This window comes from Saccostrea cucullata, unplaced genomic scaffold, assembly GCF_032062105.1.
Source record: "Saccostrea cucullata isolate Sc308-1 unplaced genomic scaffold, CSIRO_AGI_Scuc_v1 ctg15196, whole genome shotgun sequence".
Classification (NCBI taxonomy): Eukaryota; Metazoa; Mollusca; class Bivalvia; order Ostreida; family Ostreidae; genus Saccostrea; species Saccostrea cuccullata.
In genome coordinates, this window is record NW_026918911.1 from 1 (window position 1) to 13,766 (window position 13,766).

The 13,766-nt window shown below is 31.7% G+C and overlaps 1 long non-coding RNA gene across 1 annotated transcript; it reads right to left on the reverse strand.

Moving 5' to 3' along the window:
* Positions 1-7,458: 7,458 nt before the first annotated feature.
* LOC134275723 (uncharacterized) lies at positions 7,459-9,287 on the reverse strand. Its single transcript, XR_009993890.1, has 2 exons — positions 8,950-9,287; positions 7,459-7,863 (listed from the first exon to the last, which is right to left on the reverse strand). It is a non-coding gene; the product is annotated as an uncharacterized LOC134275723 (long non-coding RNA).
* Positions 9,288-13,766: the final 4,479 nt, after the last annotated feature.

The window sequence follows — 13,766 nt, forward strand, 5'->3', positions numbered from 1 at the left end:
GCGTAGCAACAGGGGGGCCAGGGGGGGGCCTGCCCCCCCCCCCACTTTTTTTCCCAACCTTACTTATACTATAGGAAATGTTAATTGAAAACCTGGTTGGCCTCCCCACTTTTAGTGATATACCGAAAATGTAGTATTAGAATTGGTACTGAAAGTAGTTGATACTGAGAAAAAGTTGACACCACCCCCCCCCCCCCCCCCACGAAATAGGATTTTCGACTCTGGGCAAGTTTTCCTTTCTTTTTTCTTTTTTTTCCCTTGTCAACTTTCTCAGGTAAGTAAAAAAAAATTTCTCTGGCGCTGCCCCCCCCCCCCTTTCAAAAACGATGCTACGCCACTGAGCAGTGCATGAAAAGGGATGATGGGTCATTAAAACGTTTAACAACAAAATCTACTAAGGCTTCATCATCATACGACAAATTGAATTTAACTTTAATAAGTTAATATGCTTAAATCAAACGCAGAAAAACCATGGAGAATCTGAACGTTAAACTGACTTTCATTTTTACGGATCTCATCCACAGGTTATATAGAAGATGTTTGAAAATCGGTCAGTAACTAAGTCGAATGAAAATACCCTCTAAAACAAAATATGCATGATTTTATAAGAGGTATATTCCCCGGTTATCATCTGTGACAAATATGATTAATTTGTCGATGGTAATAATGACCAACCAAATTTGATTTTAAAATATTTTACTTAAATTGTAGCTCTTATATTATTGTGATTGATCTCAAATGTTTACGAGATAAATCATTCATTTACTTCATGCATGGCAAAAAATAAAATATATGTATCATTTAGAGTGCAATTTCCAGTGAGTATTTTATATTGGGAAAATAATCGTTATCACTTTCTTCTCAAAAATAGCGGGGTCAAGATTATTAATATTTTTGCAAAATTTTGCATAGGATTGTTTATGTTCATGTTTAATTGGAAAAAAAAATCCTCTACCAAGGAACCACTAGGTGTAATTTTATTTGCAAATTATATTAAAAATCTTATCTCTTCTAAAAGTTATTAAAACTTCAAATTTTTAGACGGGTTTAATTGACACGTCCTAGCACTTTCAAAAATTTTAATTTTCTTCTTATTAATTAAGAAAAGTGGCAATCTTGGTGTGTATAAATGAAAAATATTAAAACTATAATCCAGAAAATTCAGAGTACAAATGTTCAAAAGCAAAACATACACACAGTATATTGTCAGTCCGTGCCGTTGTGGTGAGCAGACTTTAACAATTGAACGCACCCGGTGAATCATAAACATCAACAATAACAGAGCTCGTGCCCTGTTTACAAAAAAAAAAAAACTGTGTACGTTTCACGGGTGTGACCAATTTGCGAAACTCTGTACACAACATTTAGCGCGGAATGAGGATACTTGTGAATGGGTTTTGCTTTCTAACATTTCTTCTTTGAATTTAATTATATTTCTGGATTAAAGTCTTAATATTTTTCATTAATACAGAACAAAATTGCCGCTTTCACTATGTATTAATGAATAAAATTAAAATTTGTGAGAGTGCAAGGATGTGTCAATCAAACCCATTCGAAAATTTGAAGTTTCAATATTAAGATGAAATAAAATTTTAAATATATATTTTTTGTGTGAAATGCTATTAAAATATATAAGTCGTGATATTATACAGAAAATATGAGCTTCAAATCTGTGTCCATTCATGCACCTTCAAATCTATAATCTATTCTTAAATTCTTTATCGTCATTATTCTTGCTCAAAAGATAATTGCAGATATTTTCTTATAATATAACTTTGCTATTTTATTGTGAATACACATTATCCCAAAAGACCTTGATATGAATAAAAACAAAAGCTATATCAGAATTATAGATAAAATATCAGGTTAATTAGGAACAGGTAGGATGGTGAGGGATGCACCAACTATATCGACCAGTTTCACTGAGATATATTTTCTCGTGCGAAACACCTTCTGTGACACGTAACATCGGTTATTTTAACGTCTCATCCAAAGAACCGGTGTCCTACAAAAAATTCGAACTCGTGACGTATAGACAAGCTCCTTACTCCGCGACTCTAGAGCAGATTCATGTTCTAAACACTGCGCCACGAGAGTGTTGTTATCTACATGTATATGACATAATGAAAATTTACGACTCAAAACCTAAAATGGGTTGAGAGTAGTGGTTTAATTCCAAAATAGGGTTAAACAAGAAACCAGTATTTAACACATTCTTCCTAAAGCACACAGCCTGTAACAAGTCAAATGCATGTATATATGCATATGAAGATTTAATGTTATGCAAACAGTCTAGACAAGATACAACAAAATAACATGGATCAAAATTTTCATATGTTATAGAAAAAAAATATTAATTTTAGTTAGAAAACATTTCTATAAATTGAAATTATGTCGCCCCGAACGAAGTCGGGGACGACATATTGCGATTGTACGCATGTTTTTTTTATCCAGGCTGTTTCTCGGAGATGGCTGGGACAATCTTCCTGAATTTTTCCCCAAAGGACGATCACTGGTTGTAGTTGTGCAGTGAGGTCGTTCAGTTCCAATATGTCTACCGTTGCCATGGAAACCTGTAAAAAGCGACGAATTTTGTCCGCGAGTGTTCTCTCTGGTCCCTTAAACGTTCGTCATGAAACTTTTTTTATTTTAATGATTAGTATCTGTAGTTGTGCGATTTGCATTTAAAATTTTCAAATAATCGTTTATTGCCATGGAAACCAGGGGAATGTTAAAATTCTTTAATTTCGATTTTCTCAATAACTACTCAAGCAATCGTTTTTAAACTTTCAATGTTAATTCCTTGCAATGTGTCAAAGTGATTTCTCCTTTTAAAATAATTGTATTGAGTCGCTCACAGTTGTCATAGAAACGAAACAGAAAAAAAGGTTTAGATATACACATTTGTTCTCCAAGGTCTAGGTCAAAGGGTCAAAGTTCTTCGTGTCCAATAAAATTTCTTTTCACAAGGATTACATATTTGAAATACGAAAGCCCTAGCCCTTACCGTTCAAACGTCAGGTACTATGTTCAAGACGACCCCCCCCCCCCTTTTGAAGCGCACTGCCAGGTAGAATACACAGATATAACATATACAACTTACAAGTAACGTTTTAAAAGTTTCATTCATAAAATTCAGTTCTCCTGATGTGATTTGATAGTTTGCCAACATTCATTCTTCTTCTGTCTTGTCTCTAGATTTTATAATTATTTTATTTTATCTATATAAAAATAACGATTGTCAGCTACATTTATTAGCATTTCGCGTTTTCTTGTATATCTATTACTTGTATATTATTAATTTCATTAGATAGTGCAAGTATAAATTAGAAAATTGGTACGTTATTTCCATAGTTTTTATTTATTCATAAATCCTTGGATCCGCTCCTGCAGGTGCGCAAAGCGTCGATCACTACTGTAAACAAAACATTCATCTCGCCGAAAATGTTCATGATTCCGCTAAACTGAGAAAGTTTACACATGATTTATCATCTCATAACAAACATCAGCCCTGTGCAATGCAGAAATGTTCGAATTGAAGGGGAAAATTCAGGAGTTATATTGATGGGGAAAATTCAAGAGTTATTATGTCGCCCCGAACGAAGTCGGGGACGACATATTGCGATTGTACGCATGTTTTTTCATCCAGGCTGTTTCTCGGAGATGGCTGGGACAATCTTTCTGAATTTTTCCCCAAAGGACGATCACTGGTTGTAGTTGTGCAGTGAGGTCGTTCAGTTCCAATATGTCTACCGTTGCCATGGAAACCTGTAAAAAGCGACGAATTTTGTCCGCGAGTGTTCTCTCTGGTCCCTTAAACGTTCGTCATGAAACTTTTTTTATTTTAATGATTAGTATCTGTAGTTGTGCGATTTGCATCTAAAATTTTCAAATAATCGATTATTGCCATGGAAACCAGGGGAATGTTAAAATTCTTTAATTTCGATTTTCTCAATAACTACTTAAGCAATCGTTTCGAAACTTTCAATGTTAATTCCTTGCAATGTGTCAAAGTGATTTCTCCTTTTAAAATAATTGTATTGAGTCGCTCACAGTTGTCATAGAAACGAAACAGAAAAAAAGGTTAAGATGTACACATGTGTTCTCCAAGGTCTAGGTCAAAGGGTCAAAGTTCTTCGTGTCCAATAAAATTTCTTTTCACAAGGATTACATATTTGAAATACAAAAGCCCTAGCCCTTACCGTTCAAACGTCAGGTACTATGTTCAAGACGACCCCCCCCCCTTTTGAAGCGCACTGCCAGGTAGAATACACAGATATAACATATACAACTTACAAGTAACGTTTTAAAAGTTTCATTCATAAAATTCAGTTCTCCTGATGTGATTTGATAGTTTGCCAACATTCATTCTTCTTCTGTCTTGTCTCTAGATTTTATAATTATTTTATTTTATTTATATAAAAAAATAACGATTGTCAGCTACATTTATTAGCATTTCGCGTTTTCTTGTATATCTATTACTTGTATATTATTAATTTCATTAGATAGTGCAAGTATAAATTAGAAAATTGGTACGTTATTTCCATAGTTTTTATTCATTCACAAATCCTTGGATCCGCTCCTGCAGGTGCGCGAAGCGTTGATCACTACTGTAAACAAAACATTCATCTCGCCGAAAATGTTCATGATTCCGCTAAGCTGAGAAAGTTTACACATGATTTATCATCTCATAACAAACGTCAGCCCTGTGCAATGCAGAAATGCTCGAATTGAAAGTGGCATGTCAGATTCGTTTTCCGGCAGAACCTCTAAAAATGAAAGTGAAAGAAGGGAAATTTCAGAGTTCTCACTGGCATTATAATACACAGAATAATTCGGCTGATCTTCTTAATAAATTACATTTGCCAAGCTTTTTTGGTAGGAAAGATACTGCCAATTAACAAGTATGAGGCTGAGTTCAGTACATCTGCCCAATTTTCTTTTATGCAAGTCTGCAAATTTAGGAACTTATAATTTTTTCCTGCACTACTTTCTTCTCCTACCGATTCTAAAAATAATTAGTGGGATGTACCCAATTAAGGTCTTCCGTTTCCAACGGAAAGGACCATAACTTTCATGGTAAGCGTTTCCAAGATTCAAAATTATTTTATCGAACACAACTGTCTGTTCAGCAGAAAAACTAGCATCATGCGATAACCTTGCAGTGAATGCAATGAGACTTTTACCTAAATTAGAACATATAAAATCAATTTTGAACCGACAACAATTAATCTTATAAGGTAAATATGTTTAAAAATTTTTGCTTAAAGCTAGGTAATACAAAATGACTACATTTCTCAGGTTTCAGATCTGAAAAGTAAAAAGTGTTTTTGCTGAACATCCTTACCAGGCTGAATATTTCATAGAGATGAATTAAAGCTAAATATAAAAATCAGCATTTCATAAGTCTTACCTTTAATTATATTAAGATTAAGCACAAAAAGTTGGTAAACTGGGTGAAAAAACATGTATTCTTTGAAAAAATAGGCAATGGTTTAATACGTAAGTCATATACTGAATAAAATATGAAACACCGTGCGAGGAAACCTTTAATGCAAAGTCATATTGGGGAAAAAACTTGAACAAGCTAACACTTTCGGTAAGGCCCATCTACATAATAAGAATAATCAAAGACCGATAAAGACATTTATAAATGATTAAAGGAAACTTAAAACTTACCAGTAATGATATTTGTTTTCAGTAGTTTTGTTTCATTTTTCAGTTGATTGATCTCACTTTGAAAGTTCGCTCTAGTGTGTGGCAGACTTGTATTCAGCTGTTGGACAAGTTACTTCAAGTGTGCAACTTCATTTCCGTGGTTTGGTATATTTAAACACAAACATCCATCTCCGTACACCATTCCAACAACAAAAAGTTTTGTAAAAGATAACATATAGTTTATAAATTTTCCAAAATTTTAAAACCTTACTTAATTTTAAAAGCGAAACAGATTAAGTCTGTTCAGAGGTGTACTTTAGAAAGCTGAACAAATAGCGAAATATATATATAAAACGCGTTAGCAACAAAGGTATTTAAGATTTGATATTACCGATTACTGCTTTTTTCGTTTGGCCTCTCTGAAAGTGTTGTGTAGAATCATCTATCAAAACCCTGTTTTGTTGCTCTCTCCTTACTGACTGGTTAAAATATCTAGACTAAATTCTCATTTTAATTTCCAGAAATGTATTATAATCATTTGTTTATTATTATTATTATTATTATTATTATTATTATTATTATTATTATTATTATCATCATTATTTTTTACATTTCGGAAATTCAGCATTGATTGTTGTTGAAATATTCTTGAGGAATATTTTTCTCGCCCATCCACAATGAGAGGGGCAAACAACTTTATAGAATTTCCTTAAGTGCAGAAGTGATTCACCCCCGCAAAATTTTTGGCTGAAATTATTGCTATTTTATTAACATTTCCTACCTAATATCCAAAAATTATTTATTTAATGAATTAATCCAAATATACATGTACGTAATTTTATACTGAATATTCCACGTGTCATTTATATTTTATGAATGTCAACATCACAGCTTGAACTGATCTGCCATGTTTACTGACTTTGATTAATCTTAATTTTGAACAGTCAGTGCTATTTATCTAAGATAAGTAATGCCATACAACACAATTATTCATCAACTCCGACACTTTTTGTGCCTCTTGATTTCCAAGACATGATTGGACATATTTTATAAAGATTACTGAAGGGTGGTACTTTTTTTAAAATTGTAATTAGATGGAAATAGCTGACCATGCAATGTATGCACAATTTCAAATTTCTCTCAATAACTACTTTTGAACGAAATAAATTTTCCCTTCTTCATATTACCAAGGTAATGTGGTAGAATGTCGTCTGAGAATTTTCATTTAAATCTTAGCTCTTCTATTTCATCCTCTTCCTCGTGATTAAAGTATCAGTTGGATATTAATTAAATAACACAAAGTTTTCTTTTCCAAAATTCAGATATCTTTACTAAATTAGGCGCCTCTTTCACTCTGCATGGACGTTATATTTGTTACGTTTAACAACTAAATTTTTAAATAAGCCACACAATATGGAAAAAGGTGCAAAAGTACAACTTAATAGTTCTTTCTTTCTTTTTTAAGTTTTTAAAACGTATGAAGTTTTCTTGCTTTAGAGTTTCTTGGGATATTTTCAATAGTGTATTTATATATTTGAAACAAGCAAAATGTCTTAATCACATTTCCATTGAAATGAAATATCGAAAATTTATTAGTGTAACTGTTTGTGGTATGTAATCTTAAAATCTTGCTTTAAGCGATTATTGAGAAATTATATAAAAAGACTTGAACTTTTTTGGATCATTTTTTATTTACATCAGTTCTCAAAAACAAAGCTTTATACGTAGTATTTGATTTTTTATCCACTTATAAACATATAAACATAAGACAAATATTATAATTTTTATGCAACATTTAAATTGAGACTTCTTGGAATTTTATTTTTAGTTATTGAATCAGAAATCCACTAAAAATACAGTAATATGACTCGTCTAAGTTTGCAGTTGTAGTAGCCTTGACAAAGACAACATCAGCGGCTTCTAATTGCACGATAACAATGGACGATGAAGAATAGAAGGTACCACTTCTTATATAAAGCATTGACAACAGCTGGTTTCCGTTTCTCATCAAAGCAAAATAAGATTCTTTTCCATCGTTTAACAGCGATACAGCAAACTGGTAAACACCTCTTACCGGAGCTGTGAAATGTCCATAACTTTCATGGTAAGCGTTTCCAAGATTCAGTATTATCTTATCGAACACAACTGTCTGTTCACCCAGCAATTCTACATCGTGCGATAGTCTTGCCGTGAAAGCTATGAGACCTAAAATTAAATGTACAAATTTTAAATTTTGGTTTTAAATAACTTTTCCGGGAAAAAGCTACATTTGAAGTGAAATACAAAGATAAGATGTTATACATGGCAAATGTAATGTAAGAAGTTTTCGTATTTCGATAATTTATCCACCAAAAATGCATTAACAGCTGTTTTAGGTCAAGATCCATGAAAAGATGGCGACTACAAGAGTGTGTGTTTCTATACTTGGTAAAACTATTTATAGAATCCTTATAAATATGTCTCTGTTAAATACGGTGTATCTTAACATTTTAAAGGTTAACTTGACTAAAACAAACAAACTTTAAAATGAAAGTTTGCCAAAGAATCTCAGAAAAAGGGTAATGAAGATATTGTCACAGTCTTTGAAAATATCCTCTTGACCTCATCTTTAAAATGATATTAAATATAATATGTGAAACAGATTTAATCTTAAGGGACTCCGACCCTCAGACAGGAAGAACAACTCTTTAATTTATAATTTAATTAAAAAAGTATCAAAATGAAGCTTGAAAATTAAATATTTTCATGCAACAGTTTTCATTATATGCCTCTAAATGTGCTTCAAGGTTCTTTGCAAAGCTCAATAAATCACTTCTAATTTCATATCATGTTAATAAACATTGGTATCTAAAAATGCTATTACGGGATAAAAATTCCACTTTTAATTATACCTTTCTGGGAAGTTTAAAGAACCTTGAAGCACACTGAGAGGCATACAATAAAAATTGTTGCATGAAAAGATTAAATTTTCAAGCTTCATTAAAAGACTTTTTAAATTAAATCATAAATTAAAGATTTGTCCTTCCTAGCTGAGGGTCTGAGTCCCTTAACATGATTTAAAATCGAATTCAGTGTAATGCTTTATTTTTTACAAAATTCTATCATGACATTAGATACGGGAAAAATTTAAAATCAATTATGACGTCATAATGAAGTACTTATAAAATTACTAAAGTTTAAAGATAATATTGTCAAAAGTCTAATCGAAATTGCAGTTTGAATGTTGAGTAAAGTTGTAAAAGCAATTACACTTGTTATATTAGTAAAAATTGACTTGCTTTAAAAACTTACTTTGTGCATTGATTTTTGTTTTCAGCAGACTGGTTTCCCTTTTCAGCTAATCAATTTCATAATTCACAGTGTGTTGAAGACTAACATTAAGCTGTTGGATAAGTTGCTTCAGGTGTCCAATATCATTTTCATGGTTCGTCAAATTCAAACAGAAACCCCTTTCTCCATGCAACAATCCAACAACAAGAAGAATTTTTAAAGCTGACATTTCTCCTTATTTTTCAAATATTATAAATCTGTCCCTGGTGTAGTTATATGTTTATGAAGACGTTGGTCCGAAATATGGACCAAATAGATAACTTATAATCATAAGTAATTTTGGAGGCATACTCTTCACTTCTTTTACCGATAAGACTAACAAAACATTGTGTCGTTACTGGGATTGGTTAAAGATAAGGTTTGATGTAAAATAACACAGCACACCATAACATTCAATGAAACTTACCTGATGCACGGTAAATAAAACATAAAGGCTATTTTTAATTTAAATTCTTTTTTCATATATTTGAAGAATTATTATTTTCCGAGTTGACAACCTCCTTATATGCTACCTTCAATGTGTTATTCTTAACGAATAATGATATAAGTAAAGGAAATAAATGACACTAATTTGTCATCAGCTTATCTTTCAAATTTGATGTTTTACCAGAAAGACATTGACGACAAACTAAACTTCATGAAAAAAATAATGATATCATTTTTTTCTTCCCTTAATTTTGTACCAATATGCATTTATCATTTTTATACGGAGTATATATCTGCAAGTTGTTACTATCTGAAATCATATTCAATTTCTAAAATTAGGCACACTAATAACAAATAAGTTGATAAGACAAAGATATTTCAATCTTACAAATTCGATGGTCTATACAATGACCCTGTTTACAAATATTATCTTTTGCTATGTCGAATATTGGAAGACCTCTCTCATCAAAATTGATCCACTCTGAATTGTGTACAGAATTATAAGCCTACATAATCATGACAAGGTATGCATACTGAGTGAGAATGTTCGACAGGAGAGGCTTCCTTCACCAATGCACCCGATTCCAGCTATATTTGTTTGACAACTGTTCATTATCTCCCATTTCGTGTTAAATTGACTTATTTGCTTGAGATTTTTTTGTTTTGGGTTGCTTAATATCCTACCAACACGTAGTACACTTAAATGGTTATTCGAAATATATGGATGAGGTAAGCTTACCTGATCCCAGTATTAAAATGACTCAATCTACATAAGTATATGAATTTGTAGCCAAATCTTTTTTTGGTAAAGAAAGGAGAAAAACACCTTTCGCTTGTTAAATGGCATTATTTTTTTTTCAATTTAGTATGTTCCTTAAATTGCTCGTACTTTTAAATAAAACGTTTTGCCGTGTGAATACCACTGCAAAAATAACTGAAAATTAATTGAAGGTAGTTTTTATACAAATACCAATCCTTTTGATATACAGTAGCCTAATTTGCAATTAAAAAAAAACATAGTTTTACATCTACCAAAATTCATATTGTCTGTTCTCCTTAGTAATCACCTTCTACTAGACCCACTGTATTATATGTATATATGTTATATATGTTTTTGTTCAATTCTCATGTACCATTTACATGGTTTTGAGTGAATAAATTGAGTTGAATTGAACCAGTTCGGCAGTAATTTGAATTTTTACAACATAAGCTTGTTCCTTATTTTTCCTTATATCAATCGAGATCTATGTATTTGAATTACTGAGGTTATGGCATGCTTAATTTCGCGCAGTTCTATTTTTGGACGGAATGATTAGATTTGGATAGATTTTGTGTCAAATGACATTGGGTGAACATATTTGTTTACACTCTAAATGGGGAGATTTATTAAAATATTACATGTATTTGAATTAGAATTTGTTTAAGCTTGACAATTTTTTTTATTATGAGTCTCCAAACCCTTCAGATTTCAGTACATTTTATCTAAGGTTATTAATGTAATAAGCATATCCAGGGTTCAGATTATAACTTTTTTTAATCTTTGACCTTTAGCATGGACTTTGTCAACATGATTATAAATGTATCTTTAAATAGCAAAAAGTTTTTTTTAAAGAATTTTATCTTAAATTTCATGCACCATATATTGAACGTGCGGGTCCTTTCTATTCTACTGCTGAGCATTATTGCTTCATGCATTGTTTTATTTCAGTTTTCAGTTTACTCAGAATTTCAAGTATCCAAAAAATATTCATTTTAAAGTAAATAATTTATAAAAGGGACAGATCTGATCAATTAAAAGAAAATTTTATTTTCATTTGCAATTACATAAGAATGCAGAATTCGATATATTACCAAAAAGTTTAATACATGTTGTATTCAGATTTGGAGAAATAATATTCAAATTATAAAATTTCCTTTTCTGATTCATTTTAAACTGTTTTTAAACTTATTTCAATAATGTAATTTGTGGTTTAAATGTTTGTTTTTAAAGTGATTTACTAATTGGAGAGGATGAAAGAATCTTATTTGCCGCACATATTTTCAAATGAATTTAGAATAATAACAAATATAAGGTCTTTATTAAGCTCAAACAGAGAGAATTACAAAATAATAGTATCGGAGCTCATTTTGATAAATGCTACTTTTAAAAAAATTATATACATTTTGTGTTTTTCAAGGCTGTGTAACATCAGAGAGCTATCCTGTTATCCTTTTTCCGTTTACGTATCCCCCAGATGAACTAAGCATTTTTGCAAAACTTTCAATAGACACAGACAACGGATCATATACCACCATAACCCATAGAAGTCGCTCCATTGAGCGGCCTGCTGGATCCAACATGAGAATTTTAAAGGAATTTCCAATCATTTCTGGAATATTTACCATAACCTTAACAAAAATAGCAGATGTAGTCATGGAAATTCGGGAGTCAAGGCGAAGTTATATTTTCAACATACAATCTTTGAAGGATCTCGGGAAGGAATATGTATTAATTTCCTCCAGTGAAATAAGCCATAGCTATAACTGTCGAGTTTCGTCCAAATCAACAAAAGATATTGTTGTAAATGTTAGGGCACCTCCAAAAATACAACATGGCTTAAAATTAAATGGCACCTGCTCTAGAAGTGGACATTGTCTCTTAAAGACTGACATGTTTATTGAAAGCCCATCTCCGCTATATCAAACTATCATTGCTTCCTCTGATGACAAACTTATAATCTTTTGCAAAGATGATTCCATTTTTCAAGTCTTGCCTAAAAACAACTGTGGAACAACTTTCCAGATGGCTTGTCCTATGTTTAATTCAACCCACGTAAGCAACTGTACAGTAAAAATTAACAATGTGCAATCAAGGAGGCAATATATAACGATCAATCGCAGCATTCAAAATATCCTAAACTTTATTGAAATTCCACTAGAAAAGGGGAAAAGTCTTAACATTCAGTCAGCTTACGATATTTGCGTTTTGTTTCTTGAAAATTATTATTATGCTTCCGGAAACTCCGTAACAAGAACACAAATGCTTTCCTCAACAGAAACCCAGTCAATTCTGTCAACATCTAAACAAACCTCCTCTTTTGTGGATATATCCGAGTCGACCCAGACGATTAGTTTTCTGACAACTATTATAAAGAGTATTAAAATGCAAGGACAAACTAAAGCTGCATCTGGAAGTAAAAGCAGTGAAGGAACCGAGAACAACACAGCTACAGATGTTTTATCAATAAATACTTTTTACACAAAGTGGATGAGTGTGTCTTCGCAACAAAACAATAATATATCCACAACTGACAGGTACATAGATATTAAGCCGTGGATAGGCAGTACTCTGCCTTCTTTAATTTCAAAACATGTCAATCCCAGTTCGAAAGATCTATTACTCGGGAAAAAATCCACAACTCTGCCAATTATTTCTTCAAAATATGTAAATCCTTTTTCAACAGATCGTTTTCTCAGAAGGGATACCACGACTAATATTGATCAGAACTACACAAAATTTGTAGGTGAATCAAGAAAGATCTGTAACTGTGTTTGCAGCAGCACAAAACAAAATAATAACGTTACGAGATTTAAAGACGTCAACCTCCATGAAATTATTAAGCAATTAAGGATAAACAAATCTGAATTATCTTCAGAAGTTAGAAAGACCTCTTGTGCAGAGGACGGTAGAGCATCAGCTAAAGGAATTGGATATGTAGGAGCAGTGGTTATTATTTTAGTAATGGCTACAATCGTCTCTTTTGATCTGATCAATCTATTTCAGAAATGTGGACATTGAAGAGAACATAAAACCAACTGTTAGAAAAACAGTTGAATTTTAAGGACATCTAGATGCCTCGTCCGTGTGACCTGTTCAATTATGCATCACATTCATTTAATTATCTAAAGATATACTCAGTAATTGAAGCTATTCAAGATGTCTATGTGGTTTTGATTGTAATAAATATTGCTTTGAAGAGTTATTTATCTGTAAACTGCTGAAGTTATATAATAAAAAATATGTTTCTATAAAAAATTACAAAAGAATTGTATATATTTATTTTTGAGTGATTTCTTTAAATTATTTAAATGTTCTTTTCCCTTTATTAAAATAATCAATTTTAAAAAATACATATTATCCATGATTTAATAGTGGATGTCACACTCACATGTCCTTTTCTGATCCATGTATTTGGAAGATTATGTCAGCGAACATTGTTTAAAATTTATAAATATTTTATACCACACTCTTGAACAATAACCACTAGAAGATGTTTTTCTTGCGAGTATCTTTAGATACAAAATCGTTTCCACTAAAAGAACCTTTCTCAACGATCTGCAGTGGGATTCGAACTTGCAATGTAAACATGAAG